The sequence below is a fragment of the Primulina tabacum genome, chromosome 5, assembly GCF_025594145.1.
Source record: "Primulina tabacum isolate GXHZ01 chromosome 5, ASM2559414v2, whole genome shotgun sequence".
Classification (NCBI taxonomy): Eukaryota; Viridiplantae; Streptophyta; class Magnoliopsida; order Lamiales; family Gesneriaceae; genus Primulina; species Primulina tabacum.
Window position 1 is genome coordinate 35,444,702 of NC_134554.1, and position 21,818 is coordinate 35,466,519.

The following is a 21,818-nucleotide window of genomic DNA, read 5'->3' on the forward strand; positions in this document are numbered from 1 at the left end:
CTTCCACCCGACTAGCTATGTGATAGTTATGGAGGTTGTTGATATTACATCCATTAACATGATGCGTGATCAAAGGTAACAAATGCACTTCACCATTGACAGAAGTGTGATAGATTGTAACAGGGTCTCGATCGACAAAGCTGCTCAGATGATCGGATTACGTGGTCTTACTTCTGACACAATTGCCTTCTTGGATGTAGCAAATTTCCGGATTCTTTCTGTGGAGGAATCAGAGGCATTGGGTTACTGGAGACTAGTTTAAAAAAATGCTATTTGTCAATAGTCTTATAAACTATAGTGTCAATTGTCACAAACTATGGTGTCAATAGTGACACAAACTATGGTGTCAATAGTTTATATCGTCTTAGTTTTCACTCATATCTTCATGTAAAAAAACTCGTGTATGACTGGATTTTCATCAGTTTGAACACCATTTTTTGCTTCAGTGATAGTCTTTCTTGAATTCTTGATGTACACAAATTTACTTAGCATCGTGACATTGTCGTAGACATTTAAATCAAATTGCCTTTCAGTAGTTCTATTCAAGTTGACGGTCCTTGTTTGATTTCTGGTTCGTGTGTTTTTGATTCAAACATAAATGAGTTTTGAATTTTTTATACATCCAAGCCAGATAGAATGACTTTAGTTATAGCTATTAGATTTTGAGTTCTTTTAGTCTATGTTTCATTCAATGTTTCAAGATTTGAGATATTAATATGTACACAAGCTTGCGTTGTGACAAACTTTCCACATCGATTTTATATCGACTGTTACACATCTTTACCAGATAGTAGAATACATCATGCAACCTTACTTTGAATAACAAATATATGCACTAAAATATTCTTCATTTCAAAATGCATTCAAATGTTGTTTTTATCTGTTCTTTGAGCGAGTGTTGAAAAGAAATTATTGCATATGGATGTTACAGGTGGTTCAGTTAAATGTATTTCTCTTACCAGCGGGCAGACAGGCAGCAGCATCTTCTCAAGAAGCTTTAATGCTTTGATCCAACCAATTCTAACATAGAAAGATGACCCTACATACAATACTGCAGGAAAATGAGGAAATCTGAATTCCGGAACATATTAATTCAGAAAAAGAGAGCGACGTATATTTTACTGTTTTATCCTTTATTTAAACTTATTTAAACCTAAATTTGTCAAATATTAGTGTATTTAAAATTTAATTTATGCATAATAACACTTAAAATTTAATTAAATAAAAAAACCTAAAATATTTATACGAGCTCGTTCTTAAATCAATACTCAAAATTTAGATAAATTCATTAACATAAACATCACGCCTCCACCTTCCTTAATATCCTCCGCTTCTTTCTATTCCCATCAAGCCCGACTTCCTATTGCGAATTTGTTTAAGAAGAATAATGCAATTATGTTGCGTTGATTTGTGTGGAGACTTCTTTTAATAGTCTATTATTGTTTTATGTATATACTTGTTAGCCCGACTTCCTATTCCCATCAAGCCCGACTTCCCATCAAGCCCGTTCTTTGGTTACATGTTGGTTTTGAGGAAACATTTGGCAAGAATGGCTCCTCCCACCCATGCCGAATACCTCAACAAATTTTCTGGCATATATTCTGGAGGATACATGTCATTAATAAACAAAGAATGAATCATTATTAGACAAAATAACAGAGAGGTGTCCAAGACAATAGCTAAATAAGCTATTTGATTTTCAAATATACAAATATCTAAGAAAATCATATAGAAAAACTATATAAAAAAATGAAAATTACATATTTTTAAATTATTAGGTGGAGTAGGCAAGCCAGCCCAAATATCAGACGGTTTTCATCATCTTGATTTCATCGGCTTAAACTACATTTTCAGGTTTCTGCCGACAGGACTACTGAATAGTAGCAAACATGGATTTACATCTGAAAGACCCTAAAACACTGTTTTTAAAAATGAGTTTTACGGCTGATATTGATTTCATATAAGCAGGTGCTATAGTGTATTTGTGCCTGACCCATTTTTGAAAATGAGGTGAAATTTCTTCTTTTAATAATTACATCCAGTTTGAGTAACATACAATGCTTAAAACATATCACGTCAAGAAGATTATTTCCAGAACTTTAACATGGACTGCTTTGGCTTGTCAAGAGAACATCTTCATGTTCATATTCATGCAATATATTTTAAAACTCAAATGGTACTGTTGTTTGAGTGGCATTAAAATGGGATTGAGAATGAAGAAAGATAGAAAGTGTAAATAAAAGACAACTACATTTAAATTACCTTCACCAGACAAGGACGGATAGCAGAGGAGCGAAGGCCAGCTTCCTTCTGAAACCTATCTTCGAAACCTACAACAAGAAGCAACTGACGACATCAGCCATAGCTAAATAAGACACACTGTTTGTTCATTCCAACCAAAAAATCCTCGTATGAAAGCAAGGGATCAACACAGCCATGTCCATCAAGTTATCATAAAATCAACTGAAAATATTAACTTAAACACACAAACCACCGGCCCTCATACAGGCAAAGCTGTCTTATTTAAATAAACAAATATTGTCACTTGGCAAAAACCAATTTCCAAACCCAGAACTCAGAATTAGTATTAAGATGTCTTGGAACCATGCATACTTATCATGAATTACTTCAACCCTAAATGCTATTAAGAAATCAAAAAATCAAATTCCAAATAAGCAAGAACATATATATATCTATATAGTTTAAGCGCATTTATATATATATATATATAGATTTTTTTTTCTCTGTTTCTTTTCTAAATGCGCTTAAACTATTGGCTCACCTTTTTCTAATAAGTGCAAGGGTATAGTTCCTGCCCGATCTAACAAAGATAAAGAGGAAGGCATTATACTGTTTATACTTCTTGCAAAGCATACAGATTTTGTAGTTTGCAGAAGTTTTCAGATTAAAAGGCATCAATAAAATTATATGTTTTCTGCCAGCATCACGAGTGTCACAACGTACAAAGATCATAGAGAACAATGCATCTCATTCAGCTGACACATATTTTTAAGAATCTCACCAATCATTGAGGTACTTCCACCGCAAAGCACGGTATTTTCTAGCAGCTGACGATGATTTTCGGATGACACCGTCGAAACACATCTAACAAGCTGCTCCACTATTCCATGTGCCTCTAAATTTAAAATGGATGGTTGAAATAAGGCCTCACCAACAGTATATCTTCCTCTTCCAATTTTTATCACCTGAAAGAGCGACATAAAGATTTACATTCCATGAACACAAGAATGACCTGTTATGCGTTAATTATTCATGGCTGATTTAGTCTCTAATGTCAGCCATAAAATTGAAGCAACTTAAGTTGGTGACTGTGCATGCATACAGGAGATGCTGCATCATCTCGAACTTGGCAAAATCGCGCCATCCAATCACAAGAAAGCTCTTCAACATTAAGTATTGGTATTGGCATTGGCAGCAGCATATAAATCAAACTTAGAATCCTTTAAGCATGTATATTAGCAGTCCAATTAGCAAGACAATGGCATCCAATCAAAGCAAACTCTTTCAACATTAAGGTCCACACAGTCGGCAGAAGGACATCAAATTATGTGGAGTATAAGTTAAACAGACATGAATCTTTCTTAGAATCTTTCTTATGATGTCATACTGTCATGGGCTCTCGGCCCAAACCAAGAAGAATTGCTATGGGAAATCCAAATAAAATAGGATCTAAGCTGATTTGATATCTTTTATTTGATTATTATCTTTTCTTCTAGTTAAGTTTGAATAAATGAGGTAGTTATGATATTTAGGACAGTGAGTTAGGTTATCGTAATCTTTTATTTTTGGTTGATGATATTTTATTTTGGTTAGGATATGTTTATCTTTTGTATGAATCTCTCTTATATATGGGAAGATTGAATTATTAAAAAAGGGTGAAGAAGAAATATCATTCACAATCTTATGATATGAGATCTGAAGTTTTCTCTCAACGAGCTCAAAACCAAAAATCAAGCCTTTAACGAGCCTGAAATTTAAAGCATCATGTTTCATGATCGGGCCATAAATCGCCTCATAACGAGATCCATAACTCGGGACCATAACATATGCATAGCGGCATTAGCATTCTGATGTATGTATTTGTATCAAATACGGAGAGTATATTTTGGCTATTGCAGAACAAAAAATAAAGTCCTGGAGCACAAGAAGAGATAAGCAATTATGGTGCATGAACTTTCCACATTGCCATTTAAAATAACATCTTAGCCACCGTTTTATCAATCTCTCTCAGTTGCAAATCAACCCACAAGATTTCCGTGCCAATGAGAACTCAAATTCCAACCCAAAGAAATGACTGAATGCAAGCATGCAAAGTCACTGAGAATGCACAAGAGTACACACCATTTTCTAAAACATGCACAGTAGCACCACCATCTAGCATTTGTGCTTCATTGTTTCTTGTCCTTGTCATGCTTGCTTATGATCTTTTTTCTATTTTGGAAAAGAACTGGATGGGTTAGCTTACATGCATGAGGTAAACAAATATGGCATAACTTTTTAGAGCCGAAAATAGAGAAGGTATCTAAAAAGGTCATATTAACTCAAATTTCAGTTGTTCCATAATTTGAAATCATAGTTCACCATCAAGACAGAAAAATAGATGCATGGACCTGTCCATCAGGAAGAGTATGTTGCTCCTCAGGGCAGTCATGCTGAAATTGATCATAAGAAGCAGCATCCTCAGCACAGCATGCATAGTGCTCCTTTAATTTTTCACATTCAGAGATACTAAGGTTAACAAGTGGATTAGATTTCCCAAGCTCTTGAGCAAATAAATTAGTTAAATCCATTCCTGCGATTTCAAATCTTCTTGAAGATATATGCTGAACAGCACCTTCAATTACTGATGCAATATCTGAAAATATGGATGTCTGAGGGGATTACAGCAGAGTACTAAATATAATGGCTCAGCAAAATAAAAATTCAGCTTAAAGATACCAGCGAGACAGAAATCTAGAGAAATATATGATTTCATGAGACCAAGTTCATTGTGTCAGCTGAGCCTCAAATCACTAGAAGCAAGCAAGAGAGAGTAAATGTTTGAAGGAAGAAGGCAAAAGATTAACAAAAAAAACTACGGAAATGTTTGGTCAATTGGTTATGTTTTTAAAAAACATTCTCTCCACCAAAACAAGACAAAGCATAAATCACATTGTCCATTTCAATCTCCCGAAAATATTTTTTATCTTACTTTTATATCTTCCGGACAATCATTACTTCATCACTCTTCTCATGAATTACCAAACATACTTTATTATTATATTATATTATAACTCAAAACATTTTATTTCAAAATTTTAATGACATGAATAAACCAACAAATTTTTAATGACATGATATCTGTAGTTAAAAATATATACTCCCAACAATAAAACCAAACATGTATTACTCTTCAACACAATGTCTCAATACATAGTTTCTCGAAACATCTTCCAAAAACACTCAAAAACAGTACCAACCATTACCTAGTATGTGTTTTTCATTGGAATCCTTTTTTTCGTAATGTGTTCTCAACAAAAGTATTTATTTTGGAGATCATGGAGCCAACTCAAATTATGAAGCAAAAGGTGAACTTGAGAAAATGTGGATGAGCAGCTTACACAACTGCCGGTGATAGAAATAAAACCGCCATCAGCAGCTTCGAAGACAACTTTGGGATGATTCAGAGAACAACAAGCACTTTTTACCAAATAGCCATCTTCTATAGCTTGTTTCATGGCATAAATTCTACCGCATTAAAAATTTTGTAGCTTATAAGATACTGGAAATTGAAAGGTGTGGTGTAGAGTGAAACACCCTAGATATAAAACCAAACCCCTTTTGCTTAAGGCATTATGCTTAAGTTCAAAAGGTATGAAAAAAGGAAAGTGTCAAAACCAAATGGACATGGTGACTTGTGACAGCTGAAATCTACAACCAATTTCAACTATGCCATCAATCAAAGAATCTATATTACCCAAAAAAACAAAGCAACAACTTTACCGGTCTTGCCATGACCAATATCCACCGTGCAACCTGAGATACGTCCTAACAGCATATAGTGATAGCACTGCTTGCTCAGATGCATAAAAGCCTGAGATGTTGAAATTCTCAAACATCATTTGGACCAATTGCTCTCTAATGGCCTGTCCAAAAAGAATTTTATTAATCATATAATAGTAAAAAAAAATTACAAAAGAATTCATGCAATAAGTTCTCTTCTTTATCACCAATATGACAAAGGGGTATCTTCCTGGTTAAAAGCACAATTTGAATTTAGCAACTTGTGTCAAGCCTTCACAAAATTCAGATGCTACAATTCAAGATGTCATTCAAAATCTGCAAGATCTTCGTTTTTCTCACTCTTTCCTTTTTCAAATTTCCCAGAGTTTTGGGGCCCAATTAGTTTTGCTTTTTTGAGTGAAAACATAAACTTCGGAAGGGAAACAGTGTAATTAGTATTGTGAAAATCCATGAACAAAAGACAAAGTAATCACAGATCATCACCTGGTACTCTAAATGATCCATTACCAAAATTCTTCCCATCAATCTCAGCATGCAGGGTTGATGTAAATCAATTTTTCACTACCAATACATAGGAAATTATGTGACACCTTCAACTCTTATTTCCTACAAACAAACTCATAAGGAGATTTATTTGTCAATAAAACATGAAAAGTACTTCTATTAGCTCATTGGGAAAACCATTCATAACTCTATCTTGGTAGCTCTCACCAGCACTATCGATATTTCAAAAGTAATATGTGGCAAACAATAGGCCTTTCTCTTATAAGCATAAACACAATTACATTTTCTTCTTCCATCTTCAGCACCAACCTTTACAAATTCTCCTGATTGAACTTTGTAATTCAAATACAAGCACGTCTCATGTCACCAGCACACACAAACACACACACGCACACAAGACACCAAAAAAAAAAGATTCTTGAGCACTGAGCAGTCATAAAATGAGAAAACAAATGATGAAGCATATATTTGAATGATATCAAAACACTTTGCATAACCTTAGGAGTTGCAAGTGGATCAGTAAATAAAACTTGTCCTTCATTGCCCATCTCCCACCCTAGCCCAGTATAAAACACATGCTTTAATAGATCTTCCATTGCATCCCAGTCGTTGACAAATCCTCGGACAACTGGATCAACAGTTTTGTTATCAAACAAGAAAGGATCTGCTGAGGAATCATCTTCAGGTACTTGTTTCATTTGAGTCGAGATTACCTGCGATACGACATATGCTAAAAATGACAGAGGAAAAAAGAAAACAATAAAGAAAACCTCGACAATCAAAGCATATATCAAGAAGCATGGTCTATTGACAAAGAAGAAGTCATTAAATAAAAATGGTGTGATCTTTCGCACCATAAAAAGAAATCACACACATTTTTTTGAAACGTATATCCTAAACGAGTATCTAGAAATGAAAACGAACAAGGAAAACAAGTTTATAGCAAGAGTCACACGACTGAGAAATTGAAACACTGAGGTTCACGTCGTCAACAACTCGTGATAATATTGATACATAACGGATCAAGTTATTAACAACTCGTGACAATTCGAGGATTTTCTACTTTAACAGTCTTCTCAAGGCAATCAAATCGCACGACTTCTCTCCTATAATTCCACCCAGGTAAAGTCAAGAGACTGAACTGACAGAATTCCCTTTACATCAATCTTGTGGCAATTATGTTAGGTTATCCCCCAGATCAATTATTAAATGAGATACAAAAAATAGATATGTACTTTTTTAGGCAATGCCAAAAATGTTCATTAGTTCCTTAATTTGCATTCTTCTTCTGCATCTCCATTCTAATAGAACCACGACCCTTGAGAATCTCAAAACTCAACCCATCCTAAAAACCCTATTTCGGCGTCAAAATCTTAAACCCCTAATCAGAATGCATTTACCATGGCCCTTTCATCCTAAGAGCTTCCCAATACAAATTAACAACAATTACAGATCCCTTTTTCAAAAAGAAGAAAACTAGGAGGTTACCATAGGGCCGATTTCCGGCAAAGCATGATTAAATTTGATAACTACCACAGCTGGCTGCTCCATGTTTCTGTTTGAATCCACAAAGGGAGAATCCAGGGGCAAGAGGATGATATTTTGATGACAAGAGAAAGATAGGGCACCAAATCGACTAAACACTCTTTTATCAGATGAACAAATTTGAAAACAAAAGCATCAATTTTATGAAACTTTTGGAAAGTCGGTCGGAGCGGCTTGCAAAAGGTCAAAGATACTACTCATGTCAAAGCAATGTGAAATAAGGGAAATTTACATTTAACATAAATTACATTAAAACTCTCATTGAGGAAAGATAGGCATAAATGCGACTTTAAATTATTACATCCAAACTTCTAAATTCCAAATATACCCTTCTTCGGCAAAACGAAAATATTTACTCATTTAGATTAGCATACCTATTTCATTATTAAGCTATCATGCTCCATATTCTTTTCCATCAAGCATAGCAGCCAAAGAAATCAAAATTCAACTCAAAAGGCAAGTTATCCAGCACTCACCAACGTTATTGACTCCAAAATCTATGTAAAATGAAACATATACCAAATCTAAGTGCCCCTGTCAGACACCTAATGCTTGAAGATTATTATGCCATTGAAATTCTTCATTGTACACTCTAGATAAAGTTTCTACTGAACACACACTTCTAGATGTACCAATATGTTTTTGTCCCATGCCATGAGGTTTCTAGCATAGAAGTCTAGTTAAACACAACTTTTTCGCCTCCCTAAACAGATAAATCGCAGTACATAAAAATAAATCTGCAAGACATTATGCAAAATTATAACGCAATGACATTCTCTTCTCGGAGAATTCAAGGCATCAAAGCACAAACGTGTGAACAGACATGAAGATCGTGGCTCTTCAGTCTTCACAGCAACTTTTGGCTAAAAAAACCATTCTTGTGAGCTTTGCCTTGAAAATGCAAATAAAGTTACAAAATTTTATTTTGGTTTCACCTGCAACGAGCATAAGGCTGTTGGCTATATATTTTGAGGCGCTTGTAAATCCGCTACATGGAAAAAATTATATGCGTTACAACAAAAACCCACACACGAAGTTTACCCGATTGGAATATTTTTGAACATCCATACGATTTTTTGCCGGGAAGGCTTAGAATTGAAACCTCATCTTTGTTACTCACATCCCACCTCACACTAAAACCCACACAGAGAAATACGACATGTACAGCGAATACATTTGCAGGGGTCGTGAAGAATTCTCAAAACTGCAGAAATCTCTTATTTAAAAAATAAGAAGAATTAGCCACGATTACCATAGAAGGAGGATGATCCGGAACAGCAAAACCGGCTTTGAGCAGCTTAGAACCAGCGTCCACCACCACCGCCTCCATTCTCTCACCACCAAAACGCTGAAATCAAGAGAGAGACTCTGCGCTCTACGTTACACACCCGTACCACCTCTTGTTTGCCTTGCCTTTTTCAACCGGCGAGTCTTGCCTTGTTTTTCCCCTGATTGTGTCGATTATTAATATCTATATTATACTGTTTGTATTATTAAGCGTGTAGCGTTTTTAGAAAGCCTTTTTGAAAAGAGCATTTTTCATTTTTTACCTCCTACACTATGTATAATAATTTCAACCACATCAATCATACATCTGAAATCTTTCCCAAAAATAGAAGATCTAACCGTACCAACACATTTGAAAATTTCTCAATTTAAAAAAAAAACTTACGGTTAGTATTGTTATCAAAGAAACTTTTTTTCTACCCTAGTATTGTTACGTTTTTTTATTGAAATCAAGTTTAATAGAGAAATAGATTTTTTGTTATACACAACAATATGTACGAACACATTAATCATAATATTTATATCAAATTTCAAATTTCTAATATTCATTCTATAAATTGATTAAACAATATTTCAAATATCTAATATTATGTTACACGCAACATGTGTGTCTCAGTCGCTAGTTTTATATGAAAGACAAATAACAAATATAATACATCAAATGGGTCATTTTTCATCAAAGTCCACGAACTCAAAAAGTCCAAAGAAAAAATGTATACAAACATCAAGAGGACAAGTGCACTGAGCCCACGTAACATGTTTACACAATATTTTTTATAATTAATTGATTTATATTCAAATGGGAATAATATTAATCATAAAAAAATATTACAAATGTTGATATTGATAAAGTTGTTCAAATTTTATATCAGATATAAAATAATTGGTAATCAAATGTCATATATCAGTACCATATTTTCAATGTTTTGTACTGATTTTTATTCAAAAAATCAAATGTGTCATTAATATCCATACTTGTTATATATGTCTGAGTACTTAAAAATCATATATTAACATGAATACAACCAACAAGTTTTAATAATAATAATAATATCATTATATTTTACACTATCAATATTACACTCATTTATTATGGATTAATCGGCTTCTACCGATATTTTGCAAACTTTTACAAAATTTAAACAAACATATTATAGAAGGAAAATCATTGTTCATATTATTGCGAAATCATTTCTTAACAAAACTAACTGCTATAAGTCCAACATTTAAAAGTTCTTTTATCAAATAAAAAAACTTGAGCAGTTTTAATGTTTAAATAAATGTTAACAAATATTTTTGTTTTTATCTTTAAATAGAATCAGAAGTACATTCCTAAAAACCATAAATTATGGTTTTTAAAAACACACTTGAATTAGTTTTTAAAAAACAGTTTTTTTATCTAACAATATAATTTTTCAAAAATCCATTTTCTAAAAAAATAATTTTATTTTGTTGGCTTTTCCAATCAAACACACTCTTAATAACTATTGAAATATGAAAGAAACCTAATCCGATGAATATAATATTAACTATTAAATTTGTATAATTTGGCAAAAGAATAATTTGATTTATACGTTAGAACATTTATATATGTTATCTTGAAATTTTATGTTTATAAAAATAATTATTTGAATATAAATCAAATAATTATTTGATTATTTTCAATGTTTTGTACTGATTTTTATTCAAAAAATCAAATGTGTCATTAATATCCATATTTATTATATATGTCTGAGTGCTTAAAAATCATATATTAACATGAATACAACCAACAAGTTTTAATAATAATATCATTATATTTTACTCTAAAAATATTACGCTCATTTATTATGGATTAATCGGCTTCTACCGATATTTTGCAAACTTTTACAAAATGTAAACAAACACATTATAGAAGGAAAATCATTGTTCATATTATTGCGAAATCAATTTCTTAACAAAGTTAACTGCTATAAGTCCAACTTTTAAAAGTTCTTTTATCAAATAAAAAACTTAAGCAGTTTTAATGTTTAAATAAATGTTAAAAAGTATTTTTGTTTTTATTTTTAAATAAAATCAAAAGTATTTTAAAAACACACTTGAATTAGTTTTAAAAAAACAGTATTTTTATCTAACAATATAATTTTTCAAAAATCCATTTTCTAAAAAAATAATTTTAGTTTGTTGGCATTTCCAATCAAACACACTCTAATAACTATTGAAATCTGAAAGAAAACTAAGCCGATGAATATAATATTAACTATTAAATTTGTATAATTTGGCAAAAGAATAATTTGATTTATACGTTACAACATTTATATATGTTATCTTGAAATTTTATGTTTATAAAAATATCACTTAGATTTTATATTAAAAAATAATATTTATCTAAAAAAATGTAAACTCATAGGAAATAAATATCATAATTCTCTTGTTCAATGTGCCAAATTGAGTGGAAGTATTGCCAAAATTTATGGAAAACAAAGATTGAAATGCATTATATCATGCAAAAAGAAAATGATATACCTTTGTTAATTGATATATTTGAAGATTAATATGCGTTCTATCTTCGTATTTGTTTTGATTAAAAAATTTAACTTTGTCCACATGTCGTGAATATAAGTGAGTAATGCAACCAAACCAACCGTTAGAGTAGAGATATTTGGGGGAATAATTTTAGTCAAACTTTGTTTTTTAAAAATTACTTTCTCCAAATGTATTTGAATGTTTTGAAATACACATTAGAATATCATTTTTTTAAAAATGTTTGATCAATGTTATTTTACTAATTATGCCGAGTGAGCAAGCATTGTAAGTTTTTTTCCCACAAAGAAACTCTTCTAACTATCAGATCACAGAAAAATAAAAAAAATATTGAAAATGAGTATATTATATACTAAAAAAAGTCATCTAAAAATAATTAATATCTACCCTTTTATTTGTTCAGACAAATATGTGATATTTTTCTTAATTGATGATAATATCTTCTTTTTTTTTTGGGCGAAAGTAAATTATTTGGTAACTTTTTACTCGGCTATTCCGGACACTCCTGGAATTGCTCTAAGATTTGAGAGAGAAACTATGCAATGGTGTGAAAATTCTAAATCTCGAATGACCTATTAATGGTCGGAGTTCGGAAAGTTCATATCTGAACCTACTCTATAGTTACTTGTCATGCTTGCTTTGACGCCTCATCGGACGAATGGGATCGGAAGGTCCGAACCAGGGTTTGGTAGTTCCGAACATCAACTTTATCTGCGTGCCAAGCACTCAAGCTCGAGTTGACACCTAAGCAGGTTCAGAAGGTCCGAATTGACCTTAGCTGATTCCGAACTAGCTGTGGATTAGACACCCTATTTTGCGCCTTAATCATGTTTAAACATTACTTTATTTTAAACATGTGTACTTATTTCTGTCTATATGTTAGATTAGTTAGCTTTAAGTGCATTTAGTTAGTTTAAATTGGTCTAGATAGTTTTTGACAGCTGTATGCAACTCATGTAAATATATATATGATTGATCATTTTCATGCAATACAACAGAGAAGAATTTTCTTCCATCTCCTGTGTTCTATGGATCTGTTCGTAATATGGTATCAGATGAAATTCATTGCCGATTTTGTTTATATCCTAGATCTGGTGAGAAAACATCGTTGATTCTTCATTCTCTTGCAATCGGAGACTGATCGATGATCATGGCACCATCCGATTCGAGTCCACAATCCAGATTTGTAGTGGACGATCCGCTCAATCCTTATTTATTACATCATTCTTATAATCCAGGTATTTCACTCGTTTCTCAGCCGCTCACTGGAGAAAACTATTCCTCTTGGAGTCGGGCGATGCGTATAACACTTTCGGTAAAGAACAAACTAGGATTTATTGATGGGCCTATTCCTCAACCAAATGATTCGGATCTTCATTTACATGTTGCCTGGTTTCGTAGCAACAATGTTGTGATCTCGTGGATTCTCAACTCCGTATCCAAGGAAATTTCAGCTAGCATTTTGTTTTCCGATATAGCAGCTGAAATCTGGAAGGACTTACGTGAGAGATTGCAACAGAGCAATGGTCCTCGTATCTTTGAGTTGCGACGTGCACTCTTCAATCATACTCAAGATCAAAATTCTGTTGCTGCATATTTCACAAAGCTAAAGACTCTTTGGGATGAATTATCCAATTTTCGGCCAGCTTGTACATGCAGAAAATGCAGCTGTGGTGGGGTTTAGTATCTGGACTCATTCCATCATCAAGAGAAAATCATGATGTTTTTACTTTGATTGAATGATTCCGTCTCTCATATCAGAGGTCAATTACTGTTAATGGATCCTTTGCCACCGATTAACAAAATCTTTTCCTTGGTATCTCAAGAAGAACGTCAACAAACAATCAGTTTAAACCCTGCATCTGACTCGCCTATGGCCTTTGCTGTGAAATCTCAGCCCTCTAAGTCGACTTCCTATGGTCAGGACCAGCATCCAAAGTTCAAATACAAAAGGAGAGATCATCCATACTGCACAAAATGTGAGATTCATGGTCATACGGTGGATACATGTTATGAGATTCATGGTTATCCCCCTGGATTTATCTCGGCCACGAATGTGCAATGAATATCATCCTTCTTCTTTTCATCCTTCTGTGGCCAATGTGAATCTAGTGGGGAATACTTCGGAAATTGTGGCTACGCCTACGGATCAGTTCTTTCAAACTCTTAGCCCCGACCAATATCAGAAATTGATGCAAATATTTCAGTCTCATATGTCTGATGTCCCCAAAGATACTATTGCATCGGGTGTGAATCCCACAACTCACACTGCAGGTATTTGTCTTTCGGTTTCAATGCCTCCAAATCTATCTTCAGGACAATTTTGGATCATTGATTCGGGTGCTTCTAGTAATATTTGTTGCAATGCTTATTCTTTCAATCCATGTCTAAGATACATAACGCGGCTGTGACATTGCCCGATCGAACCACGATTTCCGTTGATTCCATTGGTGATGTTCAACTCACTTCAAACATTACACTTCGTAGAGTTTTATATGTTCCTCAATTTAAATTCAACTTACTCTCTGTAAGTATACTCACCACGACGTCCAACCTGGCTGTGCAGTTTTATCATGATCATTTTGTTATTCAGGAAGCCAACTCTGAGATGATGATTGGCAAGGGTAATAGCATTGAGGATTTTTACATCCTGGACCTTCATCAACTTGGTTCAGACACTACATCATTTGTCAATAAAGTCTCTGTACAGCCGTGGCACCAACGTTTTGGACATCCATCATTCAAGGTATTGGATTCCTTACACAACAAACTACAGTATGATGTACCCACGCAATGTCCTTCCACTGTATGTAACATATGTCCCCTTGCAAAACAAAAGAGGTTACCTTTTAGTTTCGAATAATCATGTATCTTTACATCCTTTTGATTTGATCCATGGGGATATTTGGGGTCCTCTCAATGAACCGTCCTATTCCGATCATCGGTACTTACTAACATTTGTGGGGACCCGGACGCTAACTCATGTTCTTAATCATCATTAGGATTAATTGGGAACAATTAAATAAACAGGGTCATAAATTTTTTTTAAAATTTTGAACACTATATAAACCAGTGTACAAAATCTATAATAAAATAGGTCACATCTTACTCACATCGCAAGATCAAGTTAAATATCTACAACATGATCCAAAGTACAAGTCTTGTACAAAAGTAAATCATAACAAACTAAGGTTCATTCACTACATGTCAAGTGATGAAAACAACTCTACTTCTGGGTCTGAATCTCCACTCTAATCTCAATCTCTCATCATCTTCTCGACCCTGATCATGTCCCACCTGTTGTCATGCACACATATAAACACAACAATAGTCGGATAACTTCGGTGAGAAATATATTCCCAGTATAAACAATGTATACATGCAATCATATAAACATATATAAAAGCATAGAACAGTTATCAATAACATGTATCATAATCTGAAAACATGAAATGATATAAAACTGTAAATCAACCTCTTTGACTCTTAATCTCTGACTCGACTCTTATCTAGGGATCCCGGTTCCCGGACTTTGGTACATCATATCGAATCTCTACAATAGGAGTCGATCTACTCCTAAGCAACATCGATATAAACCAAATATCTAGTGACTTGGCACCTCTGCCAAAGATATGGCACCTCTGCCATAGACTCAATACATGCTTTGCTATAAATCAATAGACTAAGCATATCAATCTCATGAATTGCAAACTTCAAAGCAATTACAATAAAGTATGTGGTTTTGGGAAACTCAAGCTAATCTGACTCGAGTCGTATCTTCCCGATTTAACATTGATTTATACTTTTCTTTTTGTCGATCTAACGAAGTCGAAGTCTTGAATTCGAAGCTGTCAATACTCAATCTGGCAAATCTGGCAATGACATTCGAAATATACAATATCACTATACAACTCAAATCAGTACTGGATATGATCAGAATTCAATCTAATTCTGTTTCGACGGCATAACAGCACAATCTCGATATACCCAGCAATACAATATCAATATATATCAATATCAACAACTCATAATCGATCGATAAACACAATCGGATATTCTCGAAATCGGTATAATCTCAATCAAATTCAATCTGAAAATGATAACAATTTCATATGGTATCCGTTCTTCAATCTAATTTCGATTATACGATTACTACAATCTCAGGAACAGATAATATCAATCATATCATGATTCCTTCAATATCATATTTTCAAATCATAACGAAACATAAGAAAACTTACGTCTTTTTGAAGCTTTTGTCGATAGAAACACAGTACTGAATTCGGATTGAAATTCTGACGGGCAGATCTCGCAAACTCACAAGTCTAGAATTTGAAAATCCTGAAGCTTTCCTGGAGCTCTCCTCGATTTTTGCTGCTAAATCTCCAGGAGGAATGAAGAAATTTACATATTATATTTGCATGGCAAAACCAAGTGGCTCATCCTTTGTCCTGCACGTCTCGCGCATATGCGTGACCATCATCGGCGCATATGCGCGAGATTCTCTGCCTCGGCATTTTTTATTTCAACTGCTCGCGCATATGCGCGAGATTCTCTGCCTCGGCATTTTTTATTTCAACTACTCGCGCATATGCGCGAGACCTACTGTCTCGGCACTTCTTCTCATCACATGCTCGCGCATATTCCCGCCTCTTCTCGCGCATATGCGCGAGGTCTTCTGCCATGCTCGCGCATATGCGCGGCTCGTGTTGCGCATATGCGCGAGACCTTTTGTCCTTGCACAACACAATATCACATGTTTTACCAAATCTGGTCTCGGAGTGATCCTTCTATAATCACATCAATACATAATCAATAATCTCATATTAACCGAATAAAATCTCGGGCATTACAATTCTCCCCCTCTAAGATCTGATGTCGTCCCCGAAATCACATGCAATCAAATCACATACAAGAAGGAGATATACAGAAGCTAAATAAGAAAACTCACATCAGTGAAATAACTCTTGAAATTTCTGTCTTATATCTGATTCAGTTTCCCAAGTACCTTCTTCAATACCATGACGACTCCACTGAACTTTCACAAGCGGAATAGTCTTCGTTCTGAGCTGCTTTTCTTTACTATCTAGAATCTGGATCGGTTTCTCAAAATAACTCAGAGTCTCATCAAGTTCTGCCTCGTCTGGCTGAAGAACATGAGAAGCATCAGGAAGATATTTCCTCAGCATAGATACATGAAAGACATCATGTGTACCAGATAGAGAAGGCGGAATGGAAAGTCGATAGGCACGAGTACCTATTTTCTCAAGAATCTCATACGGCCCAATATAGCAAGGAGATAATTTCCCTTTCTTGACAAATCTGACAATGCCTCTGAAAGGAGAAATCTTCAGAAATACTCTGTCTCCTTGCTCAAACTCCAAAGGTCAACGTCTAATATATGCATATTTGGCCTGTCTGTCTTGAGCTGTCTTCATTATTTTCTGAATCAGCTTCATTTTCTCAGTCATATCTCGAATCATATCAGGCCCAAGTTCAGGTACCTCAGATATCTCATCCCAATAGAGAGGGGATCTGCACCTCTTGCCATACAACGCTTCAAACGGAGCCATTTCTATACTCGTCTGATAGCTGTTGTTGTACGAAAATTAACAAAGTGGCAAAGAATCTTGCCAACTAGTGCCAAAATCTAGCACCACAGCTCTCAGCATATCCTCTAATGTCTGGATAGTCCGCTCTGACTGTCCGTCTGTCTGACGATGATATGCAGTACTCAGATGTAATTTCGTACCTAGAGCTTGTTGCAAACTGTGCCAGAAGTGTGAAGTAAATCAAGGATCACGATCTGATACAATAGACTTCGGCACTCCATGCAACTTGACCACTTCTCTGACATAGATCTCTGCCATCTGGTCATATCTGTACATCATTCTGTACGGAATAAAACATGCCGATTTGGTCAATCTGTCAATAACGACCCAAATCGCATCGCAACCTCGGGAGGATCGTGGTAACTTCGTCACAAAATTCATAAAAATATGATCCCATTTCCATTATGGAATAGATAAGTTCTGTAACGAACCTCCTGGTCTCTTTCTTTCCGCTTTCACCTGTTGGCAATTCAAACATTTGGATACAAATTCTGCAATGTCTGCTTTCATCTGTTTCCACCAAAACTGTTTCTTCAGATCATTGTACATCTTTCTGCCACCAGGATGAACACTGAAATGACTACAGTGCGCTTCTGTCAAAATCTGCTATTTCAAGTCTGAAACATCTGGTACAACAAGTCGATTATTCACATCAAACCTGATATTCTGATGGATGCCCTGATCTGACCATCAATATCGAGTTCTGAACATTCTGATCCACTTTCTGGGCTTCTTTGATTCGTAAAATCAATTCTATTTCAGCTTGAATAGCATATAATCTCAGAGGTTGACAATCTGTCTCAAATATTAATCCAGAAAGACAACAATCTTCAATCAAATTCGAAACACCAATTGTCGATAAGGATAAAGAACATACCTTTCGACTCAGTGCATCAGCTGCTGCATTAGACTTTCCCGGATAATATTTGATTTCACAATTAAAATATTTCAATAAATCAAGCCATCTTCGTTGTCTCATATTCAATTCTGACTGTGAAAATAGATACTTCAAACTCTTGTGACCAGAATAAATCTCAAATTTCTCACCGTATAGATAGTGTCGCCAAATCTTCAGTGCAAATACGATGGCAGCCAATTCAAGATCATGAATCGGATAGTGAGTCTCATGTGGTTTCAATTGTCTCGAGGAATAGGCAATAACATGTCCTTGCTGTATCAAAACACAACATATTCCTCTATGAGAAGTATCACAATAAACAACAAAATCACCAGTACCTGACGGGATAGTCAACACTGGAGCACTGGTTAATCTCCTTTTCAATTCCAGAAAACTGGATTCACAAGCTTCCGACCAAACAAATGTGGCATTCTTCTGAGTCAACTGAGTAATCGGCTTTGCAATGCTGGAAAAATCTTTAATAAATCGACGATAGTATCCTGCTAGGCTCATAAAACTGCGTATCTCTGGCACTGACGTCGGTCTAGGCCAATTGATCACTGCCTCAACTTTGCTAAGATCAACAAAAATACCATCTCCAGATATAATGTGTCCCAAAAATATCACCTGCTTCAGCCAAAACTCACATTTAGAAAGTTTTGCATACAATTTCTCATTTGTCAAAATTTTCAATACAGTTCTCAGATGCTCAGCATGATCAATCATATTCTTGGAATAAATCAGAATATCATCAATAAAGATAATCACAAAATCATCAAGATACTTCTGAAATATACGGTTCATCAAGCCCATAAATACAGCTGGAGCATTCGTTAAACCAAACAGCATGACTATAAACTCATAGTGGCCATACCTGGTTCTGAAAGCTGTCTTTGAGATATCAGAATCTCTGACTCTCAGCTGGTGATATCCAGATCTCAGATCGATCTTGGAATAAACAGAATAACCCTGCAACTGATCAAATAAATCATCGATACGAGGCAAAGGATATTTATTCTTTAGCGTAGCCTTGTTCAGTTGCCGATAGTCAATGCAGAGTCTCATTGAACCGTCTTTCTTTCTGACAAACAATACTGGAGCACCCCAAGGAGAAACACTCGGTCTGATGTAACCCTTGGCCAGTAAATCTTCTAACTGATCTTTCAATTCAATCGGGGCCATTCTGTATGGAGTTTTATAAATAGGAACAGTACCTGGTATCAATTCAATGCTGAAGTCTATTTCTCGGATTGGAGGCAAACCCAGAATCTCATCTGGAAAGACATTAGCAAACTCACATACCACTGGCAAATCTGCCAATGACGGGCTCAATTTCAGCACATCTATTGAATACACAAGGAATCTCTCTGTTTTTTTTAATAATCGAGTCATAGACAACACATATATCAAAGGAATTCTAGCTCTAGAACCCTTACCATAAAATTTCCATTCATCAGCCATTTCAGGTCTGAATCTCACAATCTTCTGGAAACAATCTACGGTAGCTCTGTACTTGGTCAGCATATCAATACCGATAATGCAATCAAAATAAGACAAACCGAGTACAATACAATCTAACTCAATCTCATTCCCATCATACTGCAGTATACAACGTTTAACACTTTTCACTGATATAAGACCTCTCCCCAAAGGTGAAGAGATAGATACTACAGCAGCTAATGACTCAACAGGCAAATCATGAATCAATGAAAATCGCTCAGATATAAACGTATGGGATGGACCCGTATCAATCAATACATAAGCAAAGTAACCACAAAGAGAACAGTTACCTGCAACAACATCATCAGGTGCTTCCTGGGCCTGTTCTTCAGTCAATGCAAATACTCTGGCCTGCTGTCTCGGAGGTTGGCTAATAGTCTGAATTCCTCCTGGCCTTGGCTGTGACTGAGTAGTAGGGGATGGCTGGAAGGACTGAACAACTGATGATCGTTTATCAGTCTGAGCGACTGATCCAGATGATTCTGCTCCCTGGGATCGTTGAGAATTTCGCTGTGGACAGACTTTAGCAAAGTGTCCCTGCTGTCTACAGATATTGCAACTACCAAATACTCATTGGCATTGCTCTGTGGGATGTCTCCCTCCACAAGTTCTGCAATAGATCACTGTATAACTCTGGCTCTGTCGTGAACCACTGGAGCTAGATGAACTACTACCAGACTTCTTAAATTGTTTGCCTCTAGCCTTCAAATGATCTTTCTTCCCACTGCTGCTACCACCAGTATCGAATTTGGGAGGGGGTTGGTGGAATGGGACTGAAGGTTGTGGCTGTTTTGGTGCTGGAGCGACATACGAAGCTCCCTTATGTCTAATCAAACCCGCTTCTGCTCCTTTGGCTCTGTTCAAAGCATCAGCAAAGTTATTTGGTCTCCCAACATTTACCAATGTAAAGATCTCAGGATTCAGCTCATTGATAAACTGATCAGCAACTGCTCTACATTCTCAGCAGCATGTGGAGCAAATCGAAGCAAGGTAGAGAATTTGGCCACATATTCTTCTATATTCAACTGACCCTGTCTCAGATTATCAAACTCTGCACCTTTGTCTTTTCTGTACGATACTCGGAAAAATCTTTGATAAAATTCAGTCTTAAAGATCTTCCAAGTAATAACTGTACCTCGATACTCCAAAGCTCTCTCGGTTGTGAGCCACCAATTCTTTGCAACATCATGCAATTGGTGCCCAATCAGTCTAACTCTTCGTTCATCTGTGTAATCCAGGGAATCAAACAGCATCTCAATATCATCTAGCCAACTCTCACAGTCAACAGAAGTCTCAGTGCCCTTCAGAGTCGGTGGTTTAAATGACTGAAATATCTTCAGCAGTGTTTCCATGGGTTTCGCTGTAACATCCATTGGATTAGTCGAAGTACTACCCTGTTCTGGGATTCTTCGAGGAGGCATATCTGATTATCAAAATGGTTAGCAACCAAATATAACAAATCTGTTTCAGTCCTCCTCTGATCATCTTACTGCTGATCAAGATTCGGTTCTGATTCATTCTCATGTCATACATGTTTCCAATCAAATCAGATATTCAGGTAAACATGTATTAAAGCAGTAAAACATGCTATCATCACAAAAGCAAGGAAAGAAAACTCAATCTACCCCGCTCGCTCGCTTTTATGTCAGTCTAATGAACATACAGCTACAGCTCTGACACCACCTGTGTGGGGACCCGGACGCTAACTCATGTTCTTAATCATCATTAGGATTAATTGGGAACAATTAAATAAACAGGGTCATAAATTTTTTTTAAAATTTTGAACACTATATAAACCAGTGTACAAAATCTATAATAAAATAGGTCACATCTTATTCACATCGCAAGATCAAGTTAAATATCTACAACATGATCCAAAGTACAAGTCTTGTACAAAAGTAAATCATAACAAACTAAGGTTCATT

At 35.2% G+C, this 21,818-nt stretch overlaps 1 pseudogene; it reads right to left on the reverse strand.

Annotated features, from left to right (window-relative positions):
* LOC142547471 (actin-related protein 7-like) overlaps window positions 1–9,543 on the reverse strand; it is a 32,865-nt pseudogene extending 23,322 nt beyond the window's left edge.
* Window positions 9,544–21,818: the final 12,275 nt, after the last annotated feature.